This window comes from Scyliorhinus canicula, chromosome 11, assembly GCF_902713615.1.
Source record: "Scyliorhinus canicula chromosome 11, sScyCan1.1, whole genome shotgun sequence".
Lineage (NCBI taxonomy): Eukaryota > Metazoa > Chordata > Chondrichthyes > Carcharhiniformes > Scyliorhinidae > Scyliorhinus > Scyliorhinus canicula.
In genome coordinates, this window is record NC_052156.1 from 155880555 (window position 1) to 155901153 (window position 20599).

Consider the following 20599-nt stretch of genomic DNA (forward strand, 5'->3'; position numbering starts at 1 on the left):
TTTGTGCTGAGGTTTTGAAGGAGCTATCCAATTAATCCCTTTCCCTTCCTCTCTCCCCGTGGACCTTTCAATTCTTATCCCTATAAGTATTTGGTCAATTCTTCTTTGAAATTTACTATTGAATCTGCTCCGGCTTTACCAGGCAGTGCATTCCCGAACATAAGAACTTGTTACATGAATGTTTATTTCCACATGACTCCCCTGGTCCTTTTGTGAACTGTTTTTAACTTGTGTCCTTTGTTTACCGACCTATCTGCTACTGGGAAGAGTTTTGCCTTTTTCAATGCCATAAAAACTCTTCAGAAGTTTGAACAATATCCCCGACTCTCAGGACCGCCTTGGCAGAAATCTTTACCTTGAGTTGTCTGCCCACTGGTGCCTGTTTACCCGACCGTGCCAAAGTGTATGGCAAGGAGGCAGGGTGTCAGTCCAGCTTAGCCGGAACAAGGAATCAGACACCATGCTGTTGCCATCAATCTGATCGACACGCTAGCTGCCTAGCCAACCGAGCTAACTCATTAGACTAGATGATGGTACAGAGTACGAGTAGCAAGGAATTATGCTAAATCTTTATAAAGTATTGCTGAGGACTCAGATTGAGTATTGTGTCCAATTCTGGGATGGATGTTGGGATCTTGATTGACTTGATTGAAGTATATAAAGTCCTGCACCCAGGAAGTGTAGAAGATTTTAGTTTAGAGAGGCAGCATGGTCAGCACCGGTTTGGAGGGCCGAAGGGCCTGTTCCTGTGCTGTACTTTTCGTTGTTCTTTGTTTGCATGATCTTAGACATAGATATAGAATTTACAGTGCAGAAGGAGGCCATTCGGCCCGTCGAATCTGCATCAGCCCTTGGAAAGAACACCCCACCCAAGCCCACACCTCCGCCCCATACCCGTAACCAGGCAACCCCATCCAACCCCTTTGGACACTAAGGACAATTCATCATGGCCAATCCGCCTAACCTGCACATCTTTGGACTGTGGGAGGAAACCGGAGCACCCGGAGGAAACCCACGCAGACAGGAGGAGAACGTACAGACTCCTCACAGACAGTGACCCAGCCTGGAATCGAAGCTGGAACTCTGGAGCTGTGAAGTGACAGTGCTAACCACTGAGCTACCCTGCCGCCCTAATGGCCTCCAAACCTCAACCCCCCAAACCCCAACGCACTATGGGAGAGTCCCCGTTCCCACCTCCGCCCCCCCCCCCTCCCCCCCCCCCACCCCCGCACACCCCCTGGAACACACGCACAAGGCAATCTTGATAAGAAGGACGTGGTAAAGATGTTTCCCTTGTAGGTGAGCCCCAACATAAGGAGCACTGTTTTAAGATTCAACGCCACCTCTTTAGGACAGAGATGAGAAGAAATATTTGCTCTCAGAGGGATGTGCAATTTTGGAACTCCCTTGGCGTAATCTTCCAGCCCCGCCCACCCGCCCAGGGACCGGAAATTCCCACCTTTCACTGCTCCGTTAAATGATCTTTGCCGCCCATGATGATTCCCACAGTGGGTGGAACCGCAGCATCCAGGCCTCTACCTCAGAAGGTGGTGGAGGCAGACGGCGGGATTCTCTCAACCCAGGCCGGGCCGTAGAATCGCCGCGACGCCGCCCCGACACCGGTCCACCGATTCTCCGGAGAGCGGAGAAACGGCGCTGGGTTGGTCGGCGGGCGCCGGTCGGGGAACGCTCTATGCAGCCTCCCCCCCGACGATTCTCCATCCGGGATGGGCCGAGCAGCCGCGCAAAAATTTCAAGTCCCGCCGGGGCCGTCCATCTGTGGTCTTACCCCGGCGGGACCTCGGCGTGCATGCATCCTGGGCACAGCCTGGTGGTGGGGAGGGGGTTCAACCCTGGGGGGGCCTCTGCTGTGGCCTGGACCACGATCGGGGCCTACTGATCGGCGGGCCGGCCTCTCGGGCTGGGGGCCTCTTTTGCGCCTCCACCATGTTACGTCGTGGCCGGCGCGGAGAAGGGAGCCATGCACATGTGTTCATTGGCGCTGGTCCCACCGCGCATGTGCAGACCCAAGCCGCCCATCTGACGCCGGCATCGGCAGCTGGAGCGGCGTGGGTTGCTCCAGTGCCATGCTGGCCCCCTGTAGGGGTTAGAATCGCTGCTCTTGAAGGCATGTTGACGCCATCGTGAAACACAACGGCATTTACAACGGCATCAGCACTTAGCCTCAGGATCAGAGAATCCCGCCCATGGTGTCTGAATATCTTTGAGGCGGGGGTTGAGATATTCTTGTTAGGTCAGGGAATCAGGAGACGACAACGGCAGCGAGATCCGTCCGGGAGAGGCAAGTGACAACACCACCACCAGACCCATTTGAATATTGCCCTCTGAAACTGTTTCTCCGGCACCCAAATGTATATCTACCTCCCCAGTCTCCCCACCCCCTACCACCTCCCCCCCCCCCCCCCCCCCGCCCCCCACAAACATTTGCCTACTTATGTGTTGTAAATAATTTTGACAGTTGTACAGAGTTGCTGCTGTTGAGCTGGTAACAATACCTGCAGAGATCTACCATGTGGATCTAGTGAAGTCTCGCAACACTAAAACTCAGTAGAAATTTGAGTTACACGTCTCGGATGCAAATAAGAATCTTTTATTGCCTCTGCTTGATTACAATTGAGAAAAGGACTTGAAGAGAAGTAACTTATAAACAATTTAACTTTCAAAATAATACAGAAATGGTTTTTTGCTTACGGCAAAACAGCTTGCATTTACTTCAAGAGTCAGAGTGGAAAAGTGAAAATATGAAAATAGAGATAGCGAATAGTTAGATCAAAGTATAGAATGATCCCGGAATAAAGATGGCCGTACGGACCGTCATGTTTAAGGAGAATTTGATCAGTCTGAAGCCATCTGTCTGCACTTCAAAGTCGTCCTAATTTGTTTGGGTGCGAATCAAATACATTAGATTCGATGGTTAACTGTCAATCCTCAATGTGCAACATAAGTTCTGACTGTTTCATGTTTGAATATTTGTGCATGCTATGGAATGCAATTTTGTGCTCTTATCAAGACTGGTTTTTACTGGTTTTCTGCTGACTTTGCTTTATCCATATTCTGGACAATGGTGTCTTCACATTACTATGGTGCTTACTTCGACCTTGATCTCGATTACTGGTAAGGCTTATTTCTTAATGTCAAACTGGCTTTGAAAATCTGCTTCTTTTGTCAACAGAAATGTTGTTTTAATCTACAATTAGTTTATGCATGTGTCAGGCTTTCGTGCTTCTGTTGAAGTTATGTGTGTTGTCATGGCGTGAGGTTATGAGTACTGAAATCCTTATTTCAAAATGGGTATTAAAACTGGGCTTTAATATTTACATTAAAATAGCCTTTTTACCTATTAGTGAATAGTAAACCCCCTTCAATACCCTGCCAGTTATTTTATTTTATTTTTTATTATTGCATTTTTTTTGATATGTGTGCCGTTCTCTTCTATACATATATATTTCTTATTCTGTGTACATAACGGTAAATATACTTTGTTCAAAAACCCAATAAAAAACATTTATAAAAAATAGGTAAGGGAATCAAAGGTTATTGCGGGCGGTAGATGGGAATATAGAACATGAAACATAATCAGATCGACCATGATCTCATTGGATGGCAGAGTAGGCTTGAAGGGCCGAATGGTACACCTCTTCCCCATTTCCTGTGTTTGTTATTGGGAGGATGCAGAAGAGATTTGCTGGGATGGTACTAGGGACGAGGGATTTCAGTTATGTAGGGAGACTGGAGAAGCTTGGGTTGCTTTCCTTAGAACAGAGAAGGTTAAAAGGAGATTTGAAAGAGATGTTCGAAACCTTGAATGGTTTTGATTGAGCAAATTGAGGGAAACTGGGTCAGTGGCTGCAGGGTGGGTTAGCCAGTGAGCCCAGATTGAAGGCGGTTGGCAATGGAAGTAGATAGCCTGAGGAAAATTCCACAGCAAGTTGTTGTGTTCTGGGACAGATTGCCTGAAAGGGTGGTGGAAGCACAGGCAATCACAAAATTTAGATGAGAACTGGATAGTTTTTTTTAATTTTTATTTTTTTAAGGGTACCCAATTATTTTTTCCAATTAAGGGGCAATTTAGCATGGCCAATCCACCTATCCTGCACATCTTTGGGTTGTGGGGGCGAAACCCACGCAGACACGGGGAGAATGTGCAAACTCCACATGGACAGTGACCCAGGGCCGGGATTCGAACCCAGGTCCTCAGCGCCGTAGGCAGCAATGCTAACCACTGTGCCACCGTGCTGCCCTGAGAACTGGATAGTTAATTGAAGGGAACATAATTGAGGGATTGGGTGGCACGGTTGTGCAATGGTTAACACGGCTGCCTCATGGTGCCGATGACCCGGGTTCGATCCCGGCTCTGGGTCACTGTCCATATGGAGCTTGTACGTTCTCCCCGTGTCTGCGTGGATCTCACCCCCACAACCCAAAGACGTGCAGGGTAGGTGGATTGGCCACGCTAAATTGCCCCTAAATTGGAGAAATTTAAAAAAAATAAAATAAAGTAACTGAGGGATTATAATCTGCTCCTGGCGAAACTCGCCATAAACAGGTCCAGGCAGACCGAGGAGGTCGTCCGACCCGACTGTCCGCCCTTTCACTGTGGCTACATTCGTGGCCAAGTGGCCCTAGAGAGAGAGCACACGGTGTCTACCGGCACAATTAAAGCCTTCCATGCCACGCAGGGATTGGGGTGCCTTACCAACCCTCTTAATCACGTTGGGGACAAATGTTTTAAATTTCAGTTGTGATTTGCTTTTTGTTGCAGTCATTGGTTACTTGATTTGTTCAAAATAGGAATTGAGGGACAATAATAATAATTGCAATGGGGAAAAAGCAGCAATGTGGAGCTCCCTGAGCTGCTCTTTCATAAACCCAGCACCGTGGGCCAGATTGCCTCCTCTGTGAGTTTCCATGGCTCATGTGAGTGGCTTAAGTAAAACATTGGAGGCTAGAGTCTACGTAGCCAGACGCCACAATTGAGATCAGCGATGGGGGCGGAGAATGGATTCTGACGCTGGAATCGGGGCAGGCATGACCGAGAACCCGACATGCCAACTGCGGACAGTGTCCAGCGTCGCCACACTCGTCCAGGATCCATGCCGGGGGGGCGGGGGCTTCTGCTACGGCTGGGGGGGACCGATGGGGGTGGTCAGGGGTGGCCAGGGGGTGAGGTCAGGGTGGGAGTGTTAGGGTTCGAGCACAGCCGACACCATGTTTTTCGGCATGACCGGTGCAGGCCGCCAACCCTGTGCATGCGTGGCCCGGGACCCGGCCATTCTCCCTTGCTTTCTGCGTGATCCACTGGTGGTTCATGCGGTTCCGGTGCCAGCCCCTGTGCCGCTGGAACGGAGAATTCCGTCCTTGTTATTTCGTGCCAAAAGGGTGAATATAATTTTGTCATTGCACTCTTGTGTTGAGTTGTTTTGATGGTTTTCGGTTACAGCCCCCATGGTAATTGTATCCCTACCCTGTCACACCTTGGCATGAGTTGCTTTATCCAAGGAGAGAAATGCCAAATTTAAATTGCTGCATCCTTCAGTAATGAGCCATTCACCAATTTTAGATCACTTTACGCAACGAGCGGCTGCCAGAGCCAATGATTTATACACTACATGGGAACTTGCTATCAAGAGAAAGCTAAGAGATTCCCAGATGCTGTGAGCACTGTCAGTGCCTGGTTATCTTTCTGGCTCTGACTATACACCTGAAACAATGGGCACCAAGTGAAAATGGAAAAGTGGACCAGGTACGTTCAGAATCGAGGTGGGCGCTTTGGCCCAACAATAACAACTCACATTTGCATAGCACCATTAAATTAGCAAAAGTGTCACAAAGTATTTCCTGTTCAGACACATTGTCAGCTAGCACTGGACATCAGAGCTTCGACAAAGCCATCAGCAGAGGGAGAAAGGAAAACGGGAACACGGATGATATCTACTGCATTTGCCTTCCTTGCCTTTCCTATCTAGGCCCAGAATCCTGAGTGCCTCCTGCTCACACGCTACAGGCAAGTGCTCTGTAACTGGCCACCTGGAGATGCCAGACTGTCCAATTGTAACTCCTGTCTTCTCGTATCTTTTCCCATCACCCACAGCTGGCACTGTACAAGTATAATGATAGCAACAGTTCCATCGCAAATGACAAAGTTGCTGAAGCAGCTCCCAGTTGGTGATACACCAGTTGTACAGGACACAAGCACACACAGACCAAACATACCATAATAACACAATGCCATCAGTGCCTTGCAACCAAAGGAGTCCACTTCAAGTATATATCTAATTCACTTTTGAAAGTTACTATTGAAACTGCTTCCATTTCCCTTTCAGGAAAGGCATTCCAGATCATAGAACTCCGAGCGTATTTTGTTTACCTCACATCACCTCGGCTACCTCTGTCAATCACCTTAAATCTAATCACCTGGTTATGGACTCTCCTGCAAGTGAAAACAGTCGGCAGAATTCTCCCTTGGCCCCACCGACGGGTCCACTGGCAGGCAGGGCAGCATTTGGCAGGAGTTCAACAACTGGTTTCACGCCAGCGTGAATTTCCCTGGATGACGAAATTTCTCCTCATCTCAGGTCTATCCCGTATTCCCCAGATTTTCACCCCTGGTTCTGGACCATTCCTGCCATCAGGAACATCCTTCCTGCATCTACCCTGTCTAGTCCTGTTAAAACGTGATAGGTTTCTCGGAGACCCCACCCTCATTCTTCTGAACTTCAGCTAATGCAATCCTAACCAACTTAATCTCACCTCATATGTCAGTCCCGCCATCCCAGGAATCAATCTGACAAACCTTCGCTGCGCCCCCCCCATAACAAAAACATCCTTCCTTAGATAAGGAGGCCAAAACTGCGCACAATACTCCAGGTGTGGCCTCACCAAGGCCCTGTATAACTGCAGCCAGACATCCCTGATCTTGTACTTGAATCTTCTCGCTGTGAATGCCAACATATCATTTGTCTCCTTTACCACCTGCTTCACCTGCATGCTGACCTTCAGTGACTGGTGTACGATGACACCCAGGTCTCGTTGCACATTCCCCTCTGCCTTCCTGTTCATGCTATCAAAATGGATAACCTCACATTTATCCACATTATACTGCATCTGCCATTTATTTGCCCACTCAGTCAACTAGTCCAAGTCCGCATACTCCTCACAGCTAATCCTCCCACCCAACTTTGTGTCATCTTCAAATTTGGAGATATTACACTTAGTTCCCTCATCTAAATCATTAATATATATTGTGAATAGAGAGGATCATAGTCCTGATTTCTACAATACCCCACCAGTCACTCCCTGCCACTCAGAATATGACCCATTTATTCCAACTCTTTGTTTCCCAGCTGCCAGCCAGTTTTCTTTCAATCTCAATACACTACCCCGAATACCATGTGTATTTATTTTACACATGGGACTTTGGCAAAAGCCTTCTGAAAGGCCAAAGGAACCACATTAGGGCAGCACGGTAGCATGGTGGTTAGCATAAATGCTTCACAGCTCCAGGGTCCCAGGTTCGATTCCCGGCTGGGTCACTGTCTGTGCGGAGTCTGCACGTCCTCCCCGTGTGTGCGTGGGTTTCCTCCGGGTACTCCGGTTTCCTCCCACAGTCCAAAGGTGTGCGGGTTAGGTGGATTGGCCATGCTAAATTGCCCGTAGTGTCTTAAAAAGTAAGGTTAGGGGGGGGGGGGTTGTTGGGTTACGGGTATAGGGTGGATACGTGGGTTTGAGTAGGGTGATCATGGCTCGGCACAACATCGAGGGCCGAAGGGCCTGTTCTGTGCTGTACTGTTCTATGTTCTATGTTCTATACATCCACTGGCTCCACGTCATCAACTCTACTGGTTACAACCTGGAAAAGGTCTAGTCGATTTGTGAAGCATGATTGCCTTTTCATAAATCTATACTGGCTCTCTCCGAGCCTGCCATTGTTTTCCAAATGTTCTGCTATGAAATCTTTTGGAAGGGACTCCAACATTTTCCCTACTACCAACATCAGGCTGACTGGTCTATAATTCCCTGCTTTCTCTCCACTTCCCTTTTTAAATAATGGGGGTTCCATTAGCTACTTCCAATCTATAGGAAGTGTTCCAGAGTCCATAGAATCTTGGAGATGACTACCGATGCATCCACCATTTCTAGGACCACTTCTTTAATTTCTCTGGGATGTAGATTGTCAAAGTCTGGGGATTTATCAGCTTTCAATCCCATTAAATTCCCCAAGACCATTTCCTTACTAATACTGATTTCCTCAGTTCCTACTATCATGTCAGAGTACCGTTAAGAAATTAGTGTTTATAAATGGGTGTGTATAAGTATCTGTAATGAGAGTACCTTTAAGAAATGGGTGTTTATTACTGCAGTGATGTCAGAGAGGGGGTGGAGTTGGGCTGTCTGTCAGCTTTTTCCTTTCGCTTTAGGCTTTTTGCTGCAGGGTGTGTTTTGGTTTTGTTTTAGATTTGGAGAAGCTGAAATCGCACTCTCCTCTCGATGCTGCTGACTGGCCCGGTGCCCTCCTCTCACACTCTCCTCTCGATGCTGCTGTCTGTCCCAATGTCCTCCTCTCACACTCTCCTCTCGATGCTGCTGTCTGTCCCGATGCCCGCCTCACACACTTCCCTCTCGATGCTGCTGACTGTCCCGGTGCCCTCCTCTCACACTCTCCTCTCGATGCTGCTGACTGTCCCGGTGCCCGCCTCTCACACTCTCCTCTCGATGCCGCTGTCTGTCCCGGTGCCCGCCTCTCACACTCTCCTCTCGATGCTGCTGTCTGTCCCGGTGCCCGCCTCTCACACTCTCCTCTCGATGCTGCTGACTGTCTGTCCCGGTGCCCTCCTCTCACACTCTCCTCTCGATGCTGCTGACTGTCCCGGTGCCCTCCTCTCACACTCTCCTCTCGATGCTGCTGACTGTCCCAGTGCCCTCCTCTCACACTCTCCTCTAGATGCTGACTGTCTGTCCCAGTGCCCTCCTCTCACACTCCCCTCTAGGTGCTGCTGTCTTCCCCAGTGTCCCCCTCTCACACTCTCCTCTAGGTGCTGACTGTCCCAGTGCCCTCCTCTCACACTCTCCTCTAGGTGCTGCTTACCATCTGCCTCAGTGTCCTCCTCTCGCTCTCTCCTCTAGGTGCTGACTGTCTGTCCCAGTGTCTCCCTCTCACACTCTCCTCTAGGTGCTGCTTACTATCTGCCTCAGTGCCCTCCTCTCACACTCTCCTCTCAATGCTGCTGTCTGTCCCAGAGCCCTCCTCTCACACTCTCCTCTAGGTGCTGCTGACTGTCCCGGTGCCCTCCTCTCACACGCTCCTCTAGGTGTTGCTAACTGTCCCGGTGCCCTCCTCTCACACTCTCCTCTCGATGCTGCTGTCTGTCCCGGTGCCCTCCTCTCACACTCTCCTCTCGATGCTGCTGTCTGTCCCGGTGCCCGCCTCTCACTCTCTCCTCTCAATGCTGCTGTCTTCCCCAGTGTCCCCCTCTCACACTCTCCCCTCGATGCTGCTGTCTGTCCCAGTGCCCTCCTCTCACACTCCCCTCTAGGTGCTGCTGTCTTCCCCAGTGTCCTCCTCTCACACTCCCCTCTAGGTGCTGACTGTCTGTCCCAGTGTCTCCCTCTCACACTCTCCTCTAGGTGCTGCTTACCATCTGCCTCAGTGTCCTCCTCTCACACTCTCCTCTAGGTGTTGCTAACTGTCCCAGTGCCCTCCTCTCACACTCTCCTCTCGATGCTGCTGTCTGTCCCGGTGCCCTCCTCTCACACTCCCCTCTAGATGCTGCTGTCTATCCCAGTGCCCTCCTCTCACACTCTCCTCTAGGTGCTGCTAACTGTCCCAGTGCCCGCCTATCACACTTTCCTCTCGATGCTGCTGACTGTCCCGGTGCCCTCCTCTCACACTCTCCTCTCGATGCTGCTGTCTGTCCCGGTGCCCGCCTCTCACTCTCTCCTCTCGATGCTGCTAACTGTCCCAGTGCCCACCTCTCACACTCTCCTCTAGGTGCTGACTGTCTGTCCCAGTGCCCTCCTCTCACACTCTCCTCTAGATGCTGCTGTCTGTCTCAGTGTCTCCCTCTCACACTCTCCTCTAGATGCTGACTGTCTGTCCCAGTGTCCTCCTCTCACACTCTCCTCTAGATGCTGCTGACTGTCCCGGTGCCCTCCTCTCACACTCTCCTCTCGATTCTGACTGTCTGTCCCGGTGCCCTCCTCTCACACTCTCCTCTAGATGCTGCTGTCTGTCCCAGTGTCCTCCTCTCACACTCTCCTCTCGATGCTGCTGTCTGTCCCGGTGCCCGCCTCTCACACTCTCCTCTCGATGCTGCTGTCTGTCCCGGTGCCCTCCCCTCACACTCTCCTCTAGGTGCTGACTGTCTGTCCCAGTGCCCGCCTCTCACACTCTCCTCTCGATGCTGCTGACTGTCTGCCCAGTGCCCTCCTCTCACACTCTCCTCTAGCTGCTGGTGACTGTCCCAGTGCCCTCCTCTCACACTCTCCTCTAGGTGCTGCTGTCTTCCCCAGTGCCCTCCTCTCACACTCCCTTCTCGATGCTGCTGTCTGTCTCAGTGCCCTCCTCTCACACTCTCCTCTCGATGCTGCTGACTGTCCCAGTGCCCGCCTCTCACACTCTCCTCTCAATGCTGCTGTCTGTCTCAGTGCCCTCCTCTCACACTCTCCTCTCGATGCTGCTGACTGTCCCAGTGCCCTCCTCTCACACTCTCCTCTTGATGCTGCTGTCTTCCCCAGTGTCCTCCCCTCACACTCTCCTCTAGGTGCTGCTGACTGTCCCAGTGTCCTCCCCTCACACTCCCCTCTAGATGCTGCTGTCTGTCTCAGTGCCCTCCTCTCACACTCTCCTCTAGGGGCTGACTGTCTGTCCCAGTGTCCTCCCCTCACACTCCCCTCTAGGTGCTGACTGTCTGTCTCAGTGTCTCCCTCTCACACTCTCCTCTAGGTGCTGCTGTCTGTCCCGGTGTCCCCCTCTCACTCTCTCCTCTAGGTGCTGACTGTCTGTCTCAGTGTCTCCCTCTCACACTCTCCTCTAGGTGTTGCTAACTGTCCTGGTGCCCTCCTCTCACACTCTCCTCTCGATGCTGCTGACTGTCCCAGTGCCCTCCTCTCACACTCTCCTCTCGATGCTGCTGACTGTCCCAGTGCCCTCCTCTCACACTCTCCTCTCGATGCTGCTGACTGTCCTGGTGCCCGCCTCTCACACTCTCCTCTAGATGCTGCTGTCTTCCCCAGTGTCCTCCTCTCACACTCTCCTCTAGATGCTGACTGTCTGTCCCGGTGCCCGCCTCTCACACTCTCCTCTAGATGCTGACTGTCTGTCCCGGTTCCCTCCTCTCACACTCTCCTCTAGATGCTGACTGTCTGTCCCGGTTCCCTCCTCTCACACTCTCCTCCAGGTGCTGCTTACTATCTGCCTCAGTGTCCTCCTCTCACACTCTCTTCGAGGTGCTGCTACGGTGCAAAATACCGGTTTGCTTAATTAATGAGGTGGGGGCTGGATGATATGGCATGGTTTCCGGACGACCTCCGCAGTGGGAAACGCTCCACGTTCCCGCCCCGCCACGGGATAGGTTCCCCGCTGGGGGAATTCCACCCAGTATCTCATTTATTCTTTTATACCTTCATGATTTTGAACGCTTCCATTGAATTTCCACTTCACCTTCTCTATTCTAAGCAGAACAATCCAAGATTTTCTACCCTCTCCACATTACCAAAATCCTCCAACCACTTCAACAATCCTCAATGGATTTCAGCTCTTCACTTTTTTTAAGTACAATTCATTTCGCAAGGCACTGCTGCTTCCCACTGTACACATTACAGAGGATTCATCAGGGCACAATGTCTTTCTTCCTGGTTGAAAATTCTTCAACCTTTGTTATTGTTTTGTTGAAAGTTTATCTCTCAATTCCTTGCACTTTTTAACCTGTTCTTCCAATTAATGTCCGCCCCCCCTGCTTCCCAATGTGTTTACCATTTCCTTTCAATCTACGTATTTCTCGAACACGGCAATCACAAATTCAACACCTCAGAGAAATGAGATGAAAAATCAAGCGTAGGCTTGTTATGATTTTTTAAAAATCAAGTTGAGGAAGATTGAAAAGGCTTCCCGAGATCTGGAGTGTTGATTATCTTTCAGAGTGAGATACGCTGAGGCTGCCCACGTTAGTCGTTTGTATCACATTGAATTTGAGACCCATTAGTATTGATAAGAGAGTAATATGCTGGAAAATGGACAACCAAGTCACATACAGTCACCACCAGTTTCGTTGTCCCATCTTAACATGGACAGATGCCTACTTCGGGCATATAGCTCGAATCAGCCTTTGGTCTCTACAGCCTTCTGCGGCAAAGAGTTCCACAGATTCACCACCCTCTGGCTGAAAATAAATCCTCCTCATCTCTGTTTTAAAGGATCGTCCCTTTAGTCTGAGATTGTGTCCTCTGGTTCTAGTTTCTCCTACAAGTGGAAACATCCTCTCCACGTCCACTCTATCCAGGCTTCGCAGAATCCTGTAAGATTCAAAAAGATCCCCCCTCATCCTTCTAAACTCCAACGAGTACAGACCCAGAGTCCTCAACCGTTCCTCATGCGACAAGCTCTTCATTCCAGGGATCATTCTTGTGAACCTCCTCCGGAACTTTCCAAGGCCAGCACATTTGGATGTATAACAATCAGAGTTGATTTTGACAGAGCCTCTGGGAACTACACCAAAGAGGGCCTTTGGCAGAAACTACAGCAAAGTCTCCCAATAAAGGTAGGATTATTTCTGTGAGTGAAGGATAATTACACAAAATAAATGGATTAATTGTACTGAAAGGTGCATTGAGCGGAGGATGTTCACAAGAAAACAAATTACCTGCACAGAAATTAATCCTTGCCACTCACAACATTGGAGTCTCCAGGTGTGATTGATGGGAGAATTACCTAATCATCTCCATTTTGCCTGGGGTTGTGACGTCAGTATAAGCCACGTCAATTATTAAATATACCGACTATTTTGAGAGAGCCAAGCAACTTTTTATACCTCAATAAAGTGCAATTCGTCACTAAATATTATCATTGACTATTGTCACAAATACTGCCACTCAGCTGAATCACTCAATATTGTTACGAATTATAGTTAACAAATATCTGACCTGAACTTCTGTGGAGAGGCAATCAGTGTTGGATTGCCGCTCGCTCCTCGTTTCACATCTGGAAGCCCAGCCACTCCTTTCATATCCAATCTTCTGACTCCGACTGGGCGAGCACTGTCTACTGCAGCGGGGTTTCAAAGGTCTTGTGCCAAGGGCCGGCGAGTCGAAGGTAAGGAAGATGAGAGGTTCTTTTTTTCGGCTGATGACCTGTAAGCAGTGGTGTCCCGTAGGCATCGACGCTGGGGCCTCAACAATATATATGAATGACTTGGAGGAAGGAAGCAAATATACTGTCGCCAAATAGGTGGAAAGACAAGTTGTGAGAGAGATACAAACAGTTTGCAAAGAGATGTTGAAAGGTAAGTGGGCAAAAAGTTGGCAACGTGGAATATAATGAGGGAAAATGTGAAGTTGTTCATTTGGAAGGGAGAACAAAAGAATATTACTTAAATGGGGGAAACTACAGAAAGCTGCAGCACTAAAGGACTTGGGGATACTTGTGCATGAAACCCTGAAACCTAGCACACATGTGCAGGAGGTAATCAGGAAGGCTAATGGAATGTTGGCCCTTACTTGAAGGGGGTTGGGTTATAAGAGTGGGGAAGGCTTGCTGCAAATGTAGGAGGCACTGGCGAGACCACATCTGGAGTGCTCAAGCCGTTGGGGTATTTAAGGAAATATATTGGGTTGGATTCACCACTCCTCCAGCCCTGTGTTTCTTGGCATCGCGTCATTCGCTGGATTCTCTACTCCTGACGCTCGTCAATGGAATTTCCCATTGACCACCCAAGGATGGGGGTGCACTGCTGGGGGGAACAGAGAATTGGAGGCGGTCCAGAGAAGGTTCACTCGGATGACTCCCCGGGTATGGAAGGATTGTCTTATAAGCAAAGGTTAAAACAGGTTGGGACTCTACTCATTGGAATCGAGAAGAATGGGAGGAGATCTCATTGAAACATATCGGATTCTTATGGGTTTTGACAGGGTAAATGGTGAGAGGAGGCTTTCCCTCAGGGGAGATTCTCGGGCCAGAGGGCATAGCCTCAGAATAAAGTGGTGCCAATTTAAGAATGAGATGGGAAGCAATTTATTCTCTCAGAGGCTTTTGAATCTTCGGAAGTCCTTGCCACAGAGAGTTGTGGGGGCAGAGTCCTTATGTGATGAAGGTAAGAATTTCAGCTATATTGTACTATAAGTATTTGGTGAAGTAAGGATTAAAACCTTGGATGTGAGTGTGTTTAACTGCTGAAGTCATGTTTTAAAATAATCTTGGTCTGAAAGACAACATAGCATTTAGGAACCAGAGGTGTAGATAACCATCACAGAAAGCTTGTGTTAATTAGCTTTCAGCTTGGTGAGTTGTTGCCATTGCTGGGTGGAGTTAAGCATCAGGCTTTTTGAGAAAGCATTTTCAGTTCTGTTCTGGCTGAAGCTGAGACCACAAGTCAGGTTTTTGCTCTCTGCAGTTTAGTTCAAAAAAAATAACAGTCTTTAAAGCAGTGCAGACTTGTCTGAGGACAAGGGGGTGCTGAAACAAGCCAGTTGATACAGCTTTGGAAGACATGCAGCCAGAGTTTCTGCATGGGTTTGACAGGAGTTAGATCTTTTCTGCAAAGCTGCGTCAAGATAATCTCTTTCTCAAAGAATAATCTTGTAAAGCAAGTATTGCTCTGCGCCATTGGCATTTAAGGAGGATTGAGAGCTGAGTGGATTTATTTTCTTGTTTTTTAAGTGGGAACAAAGATCGCCATTCAGGGTATTGGGTGGTATTGATTGAGGGGTAATTGTAAGATATTCTCTAATGTGGTGTTAAAGATTTTAATTTGGTGTTAGTAATAAAGTTTGTTTTAATATACCATATCCCTATTTCTTCGTGTAATCACTCTTCCTCACAGTCGCACTAAATTAAAATAAATGATTGGGGTTTCTGTCCAGTATGCTAGGCACTGCTGTGGTCTGGTCCGATTTCATAATAAAATTGGGGCCAGGATTTCAAAGTATAATTCCTTGTTTGGCTTGGGATTATTGAATTTAAAGACAGTATGTGAGGAACAGTTACTTCCTTTCAGGTTTTGCAGTTTACATAGGGAGTCAGTCAGCCTCTTTCAGGTGCAAAGATTTTCCTGTGTGTGGAAGAAATTACTTGGAATGGTTTACAATGGGTGACTGAAACAAAACCTTTGGGTTTGGCGGAAAAACCTCAGTTAACCTTATCTAATGGGGTAAGAAGGTAGAGATAAAGTCCAAAGATGTGCGGGTTAGGTGGATTGGCCATGATAAATTGCCCTTAGTGTCCAAAATTGCCCTTAGTGTTGGGTGGGATTACTGAGTTATGGAGATAGGGTGGAGGTGTTGACCTTGGGTAGGGGGTAGGGTGCTCTTTTCAAGAGCCGGTGCAGACTCGATGGGCCAAATGGCCTCCTTCTGCACTGTAAATTCTATGTAAAACAATAGCTCAGCATTTAAATGTACCAGCATCACAGCACTGAATCATTAGACTTAGTGAGAATTCAATGCCAGATTAAACAATTCAAAATGCAGGAAAAAGATAAACAGAAAGAAATAGTGCTCAAGAACGCATACGGCATGTTTGACTTCATTGGCCGGGGCATTGAGTACAAGAGTTGGCAGGTCATGTGACGGTTGTATAAAACTTTAGTAAGGCCCCATTTGGAATATTGCCTGCAGTTCTGGTCGCCACACTACCAGAAGGATGTAGATGCTTTGGTGAGAGTGAAAGACAATTTACCAGGATGTTGCCTGGTCTTAAGGGTGTTAGCTATGAGAAGGGCTTGAATAAACACGGATTGTTTTCATTGGAAAGATGGAGGCTCAGGGGAGACCTGATTGAGGACTACAAAATTACAAGGTATTGACAGGGTGAATAGTCAGAAGCTTTTCCCAGGCTGGAATACTCAATTACAAGGGGGCACAGGTTCAAGGTGAGATGCGAAAGTTCAGGGGAGATATGCGGGGAAATACTTTCACGCAGAAGGTGGTGGCTGCCTGAAATGGGTTGCCAGTGGAGGTGGTGGAAGCAGGCATGATTGAAATGTTTAAGATGTATCTTGATAGACACATGAACAGGCGGGGAATGGAGTGATATAAATCATTTGGGCAATAAGTAGTAGGTCTAAACAAGGAATCTGGATCAGCAGAGACTTGGTGGGCCGAAGGGTCTGTTCTGGTGCTTTAATGTCCGTTGTTCTTTGATGCCAATCAATGATCCCCACATACACAATTATCCTTTACACCCTCCCTGCCAGCTCACCCAGTATCCAACATGGGCAGACCACAGAGGCCATGGTGAGATAAAATAAAATAAAATTCTAAGTGTATATTGATAACTTCACTGTTTAAAAAAGAACACTCATCCAAAATATCCCATCAAACACTGTATATTTAAATTCCTTCAAGTACTCAATCCAACACAAAACAAATATTCCATTCAAGTACTTAATCCTTCATGAAAAACAAATAATTGCATTAATAGTCCCACATAAAATGCTTTATAACCATTTGGAGCTGCCAATCAAATTATAAATTGACAGAACAACATAGATCCCAAGTGTGATAATGAGAGGTTGTGGAATCAGTCAAGCTGTCATAATCCTGTAACGTTAACCTTCAGGATTATGTCAACAGACAGCTAATGAAGTTGCAAGTAGTGATTATTTTCAACTGCAGGCTGGTCATTTCAAAAACAAATAAAGAGCTTGGTGATCCATTTTCTACGCACATTCATATCTAATTTTAAAAATCCCAAATGGCACCTGACCTCTCTCAAAAGGGCACATGGACCTCTCCAAAAGTCTACCCAAAGTGAGGACAGATGCTCTGGCAATTGCCGACAGGGTGTGAGCATCTGGCATCTTCTTCCCAGTAAAACAACCTGGATCTCCCTTTAACCCTTAACAACCAAGCTACATAATCTTGTTGTCAGGCAGAATTCAGAACACATCGCATGACTCACTTTACCCTTCCATTTTACCCTGAATTAAAGAGTCCCAAAGCACAACAATCTTGTCAACTTTGTGTTTAGAACATTTCATAAAATATTGTTATTAATCATTGTGACTGAGGGGCTGGTTTAGCACAGTGGGATAAACAGCTAGCTTGTAATGCAGAACAATGCCAGCAGCGAGGGTTCAATTCCCGTACTTGCCTCCCCGAACAGGTGGTGTTGTACATGGGGTTAAAATGAACTAGGTGCAGATGAAAGAAAGGGGGTGGTTGTACCAGCTTCGTGGAGGCAGGTTTGGACGTGAGGGATTGGGGAAGAACAAAACTGGCAAAAAATGAATTGGTCCATTTTGCTGGTGTATTCCTGACTCCCGGTAACCTACCTCAAGATGGGCTGAATCCCAGGTCAGCAACTTGGCCAAATGCAATCTTTGCCTTTAACTGCAATCTTCTACTGACACTGCAATTTTCCCAGCGTCACGTGAGCCCCAGGCAACAACTCCCAAGGAGGTGGCCACACGATGGGAGGATGGAGCAGTGTGACAGCTCAAGACTCTCTAATGCTTAATGGAAGAAAATGGCAACGCTGATGTTTTCTACTGGCAAACGCTTGCCATTGCGTGCAGAGCTGCTGGAGACTGATTTCTCTAATTGCTGGGAAGATGAAGCATCGGCAGATAGTGCTGGGAAGGTGGGGGTGAAGCATCGGCAGCCACTCCCATCAGACTGGTGGTGCCTCCATTGCCACTCTCTCACGCTGCCTCATTCCACTCAGCAGTACTCTCACTACATACACAGTGCAGGTTGCCAGCCCCCCTTGCTATGGGACCCGTTGAAGTGACCTCCTGTGTCCCCAGCCTGCCCATCATCCATAATTCAGTTTCTTCATCGGCCGCCTACTGAGAGATTGAACTGGAAGGCACACTTCTGTTGCAAACAGTGGTTGGGTTTTGAAAATAGTCCAAAACATCCAAAATCTTTCCAAGTCTGGAAAGCGCCACTCATAACCTTCTACCTCTCTGTGTTTCAGCCTGTTTGAGATAAAGGCCACAAGCTCATTCGCCTTTTGTGTAACCTACCCATGGAGGTTGGTTAGCTCAGTTGGCTGGGTGGCTGGTTTGTAATGCAGAGCAACACCAGCATCACGGGGTCAATTCCTGAGGTTACGAGGATGGCGCCACCTTCTGAGCCTTGTCCCTCACCCGAGGTGTGGTGACCCTGAGCTTAAATCACCACCCCTCAGCTCTCTCTCTCACAAAGGGGAAAGCCGCCTCTGGTCTAATGGGACCATGGTGACCTTCACTTTCCTTCTGCTACATGGTGAATCTGCTCAAGCTACTGGGTAAGCCAATCCATAGTAAGGGATCATTACTCAATTATTCACTTTCAGAAACAAGCTTTGATTTGAACGTTCAGTTGTGTTCCAGTCCGATTTTCGGTTGACCTCATTCCTTACCCAAACTTCAAGACTTTCTCAAGTTTAGAGAATTCATTCACACCACAAATAATAATGATAGTGTCCTTGGTCTTGTTGTACTGACACAGAATATTCACAAACCTGCTGAGGTAAGGTACAGATTGACATCAATGGAACATACCTTGTGACGCCATCTCCCCATGAGGTCTGCAAGACAGAGCAGGATTCTGAGACATTGCATCATTGCCTGTGATGATGTAGACTGTGTCTTATTAGCATATTGCACAGCTAGACTCCCGCAAGTGTCTGACTTCCAGAATCTGTTTATGGAGACAATCAATGTGGCTGTTTCTCTAGTCGACCCAGCTTGGTCCTCTGGTCCATTGGAGGAGATAGGGGACAGAAGTGTGATCTCGGGCTCTGCTGGGCAGGCTGAGAATGTGTAGATGAATCAGGCTCAGCAATCTGGATCACTACGATGAACGCAGCGTCTCTGGTCAGTGTTTGGGGATCTCTTCTGTTTCCTTTCATGTTTACTCTGCTGCTGAGATTCTGGCCCCCTGCTCAATTGCTATACATTAGTCTCATCTGCTCAGGCATCATCACATCACACTTCCCAACGAAGCCTTCTGGGAGAAAGCATTGGGCATGGAGTGCTCACCATCTGCTGGAGTACACAACAGGGGTTAATATGCACATCAAGTGAACATATCACTGCTAATTGCAAACACATTACAACTAGATAGCTGTGATACTCGTTCACTTAATCTGTGAACAGCATCAACAAAACTCCATGAAGGACAATTGAGAATCGGAGCACAATTCCTTCATATTTTCCAAGCAACACCTCACTCCCTTCCACTCTATCATCTTCAATATCTTCAATGACCAGCCACTCCCGCAGCCCATTTCCGCTCCTCTCCTCTTCCCTCCCCCTGGTTCTGGCAAGCAGTGGAAACATACAGAATGGCAAACCTTCCCTAACAATGTATGGCCTATTCATAGGCGAAAATCTGCATTTACGCCCCATTATAACCATTAATGAGATGTTGAAATATGTTAATCACCATGTAAATTACAATAACGCTTGGTCTATCTGCAATCACGGACATTAATGTCAGTTCCACTCATTGTGGAGGAGAGTCTCTCATGAGGGATCATCACTCAATTATTCACTTTTAGAAACAGATTTGTTTTGCTTCAATTCAGTTGAGATCATTGGCTGTGTTCCAGTCCAATTTTCAGTTGACTTCATACCTGACCTAAACTTCCAAGGCTTTCTCAAGTTCAGAGAATTAGCTGACGCCCAAAATAGTAACAATAATCTCCTCAGTCACGTTTCTCTGACACAGAATATTTACAGAATCTGCTGGGAGGGAAAACATTAACATTATTGGAATACATCTTAGAGTGACTTCATCTTTCACTGAGATCGCCAAGAGAGGGAGCAAGATTGCGAGACATTGCTTCACTTCCTGTGATCATGTACACTTGCTTATTAACACTTCACACAGTTAGAATTAACCCCATAAACAAAGTCTTCCCCAAGTCTCTGATTTCCATTTCCTTTTTGTAGTTTAACCAATCTATCCAGCTGGGTCTTCTGCTCAGTTGCAGGGGGTTGGGGATTTGAGCCACGAGTGTGATGTCTCGGACTTGGGCAGCACGGTAGTGCAGTGGTTAGCACTATGGCTTCACAGCCCCAGGGTCCCAGGTTCGATTCCCAGCTTGGGTCACTGTCTGTGCGGGGTCCGCACGTTCTCCCTGTGTCTGCGTGGGTTTCCTCCGGGTGCTCCGGTTTCCTCCTACAGTCCAAAGATGTGCAAGTTAGGTGGATCGGCCATGCTAAATTGCCCTTCATGTTCAAAAAGGTTGGGTGGGGTTACTGGGTTGCAGGGATAGGGTGGAAGTGTGGGCTTGGATAGGGTGCTCTTTCCAACGGCCAGTGCAGACTTGATGGGTCGAATGGCCTCCTTCTGCACTGTAAATTCTATGAATCTATGACTGCTGGGCAGAAGGAGAATTGATAGATGTCTGAGGTTCACCAGTCTGGATGTCATC